Below are 2888 nucleotides of genomic sequence, written 5' to 3'. Positions count from 1 at the left end.
CATCTAACCCCAGTGAGAATGGCCCACATCACAAAATCTCAAAACTGCAGATGCTGGCGTGGATGTGGAGAGAAGGGAACACTTTTACACTTCTGGTGGGACTGCAAACTAGTACAACCTTTCTGGAAGGAAGTCTGGAGAAATCTCAAAGCACTCAAGCTAGACCTCCCATTTGATCCTGCAATCCCATTACTGGGCATCTACCCAGAAGGAAAGAAATCCTTTTATCATAAGGACACTTGTACTAGACTGTTTATTGCAGCTCAATTTACAATCGCCTAAATGTGGAAACAGCCTAAATGCCCACCAACCCAGGAATGGATTAACAAGCTGTGGTATATGTATACCATGGACTACTATTCAGCCATTAAAAAAATGGAGACTTTACATCCTTCGTATTAACCTGGATGGAAGTGGAAGACATTATTCTTAGTAAAGCATCACAAGAATGGAGAAGCATGAATCCTATGTACTCAATTTTGATATGAGGACAATTAATGACAATTATGTTTATTAGGGGGGGACAGAAAGAGGGAAGGAGGGAGGTGGGTGGGGCCTTGGTGTGTGTCACACTTTATGGGGGCAAGACATGATTGCAAGAGTGACTTTACCTAACAATTGCAATCAGTGTAACCTGGCTTATTGTACCCTCAATGAATCCCCAGCAATAAAAAAAAAAAAAAAGAAAACAACAGTGTACACATGAATTAAATGTTGTTCTGAAAGTGTCACTAATAAAGAGAGGTAAAGGCAGCCAGTAACAATTAGAACTAATGAAAATATTGCAAAAATTCATCAATTTGTGTGTCAAAATCATCAGCTGACTGTGAGAAGCATAGCCGACTAAGTAAAAATTGATAGAGAAAGTTATGAAAATCTTAACTGAAAATCTTGGCATGAGAAAGGTGTGTACAAAATGGTCCCAAAGGAGCTTACCAAAGAACAAATGCAAAGGAGAGTCAAAGTTTGCCAAGAGCTTTTTGTAGAAACAAGATGATGTTTTGGGCTGTGTCATCACTGGTGATGAAAAAATGGGCGCACCAATAAGACCCTGAAACAAAACATCAAAGTGCGCAAAATGAAGTCAGCCAATTATCTACAACCAAAAAAGTTCTGTCAGTTCAAATCAAGAGTCAAAACAAGGCAAACCTTTTTTTATATAAGAAGGATGATTCATTATGAATTTATAATGCTTGGACAAATGTTAACCAAGTGAACTATTTGGAATTGCTGAAAAGGCTATGTGAAAAAGTTAGACAAAAGTGGCCAGATCTTTTCACCAATAACTCATAGCTCTTGCATCACAACAATGCACCAGCTCATACAGCACTGCCTGTCAGGGGATTGTTAGCCAGTAAAATATAACTGGAACACCCTCCCAACTTACCTGGTCTAGCCCCCAATGACTTTTTTTTTTTAACTAGAAGATAAAGGAAGACTTTATCACTCATCCATTAAGGATAATATGATAACAGCTTTGTTGGCCATTCCAGAAAAAGAGTTCCAAAACTGCTTTGGAGGGTGGACTAGGCACTGGCATTGGTGCACAGCTTCCCAAAAGGAACACTTTGAAGATGACCATAGTGATAACCAGCAATGAGGTAGCAACTTTTTCTAGGATGAGTTTATGAACGGAATTGTCAGTCTTCATATGTTCAATTGGCATACTATTTGGGGGCTGTTATACCAATATATTTTCCTTTTTGGTGGTCCCTAACTCTTAATTGTTATGCTGATTTCACTGAAGAATTCAGCACATAACTCCCTCCATAGTCCCTTTGCCTGGGGTGACTAGGTCTGGAGATGTACTGGCCTACATAAGGTGAAGGAAATGCCTGAGAGGGTTTCAGGTCAGACAAAATAGGAACAGGGAAGCACAGATATTTTAATCCAGCAAAGTGGCAGCAGAGAAGAGGTTCAGAGAAAGAGGTGAGCAAACAGTCAGACATGTCTCATTTCTCCCCCTGTGGGCCCAAACCAACAGCCCTGTGTATTAGAAAGATTAAAGAGGTAGCCAGGAGCAGAGGTGTTTTCACCACTGGGAGTGGACCTCTTGACAGATGAGCCTTCGAGCTGCCTGGGGCTCCAGTAGCAGAGTAGAAATGTGGTGCAGCAGATCTTGGGGGCCTGACTTAGCATTCCCAAGCTCTCTAGCCTTATATGTGGTCGATAAAGGACATGGGTCCTTATACAGCATCCTGTGGAAGGAGGAGTTAGCAAATGATGTGTCTGGAAAGTTTTGCTCTTCCAGGGGCAAAGAGTTCCTATACAAAGGGGTGCAGAGAAGACCACCCAGGCCAGGGCCTCAGCAAAGGCCAGGTGGGCCAACAATGCAGGGAGGCCCAGGGGGCTGAAATGGAACTCAGAGACCAATAGCAAATGCACCAGCTACAGATGGAATGCAGGATGCCAAAGGACACTGTAGAAGTCTGACAAGGGAAGTCAGAGTCTATTCCTCTCTACTGCCTTAACTCCTGTTTCTCACACCCACAGGTCATCTTGAAAAGGAAGAGCAGTGAGATGGGAAAGATAAAGCTTTTACTCAGAAGCAATCTGGCTGTACCAAAGAGAAGATTCCATTCCACAGAGACTAAACGTTACCAACTTCTGAGTTCATAGCATAACCTCCATGGCAGAGAGTGCAGAGCCAAGAAAGGCTGGCTTAGTTCAGTCACCCAAGGGCTTCCCTGGAGAGTGGTGCAGTTACTGAGGGCAGAAAACATGCCCACTTTCTATGGGGCATGCCCAGGCTCGCCTGGGCCACAAAAATAGGCTATGGAGCTTGGCACCTTCCTCAGGATCTTCTGGTTGTAAGTTACAGAATCCCATGGAATCTAGCTTGAGCAAATGGGAGGATACTGCAGAAGCTCATGGATCCCAAGAACAGA

The sequence above is a fragment of the Nycticebus coucang genome, chromosome 11 (genome assembly GCF_027406575.1).
Source record: "Nycticebus coucang isolate mNycCou1 chromosome 11, mNycCou1.pri, whole genome shotgun sequence".
In the NCBI taxonomy this organism is placed as follows: Eukaryota; Metazoa; Chordata; class Mammalia; order Primates; family Lorisidae; genus Nycticebus; species Nycticebus coucang.
Note: the sequence above shows the minus strand (reverse complement) of the source record.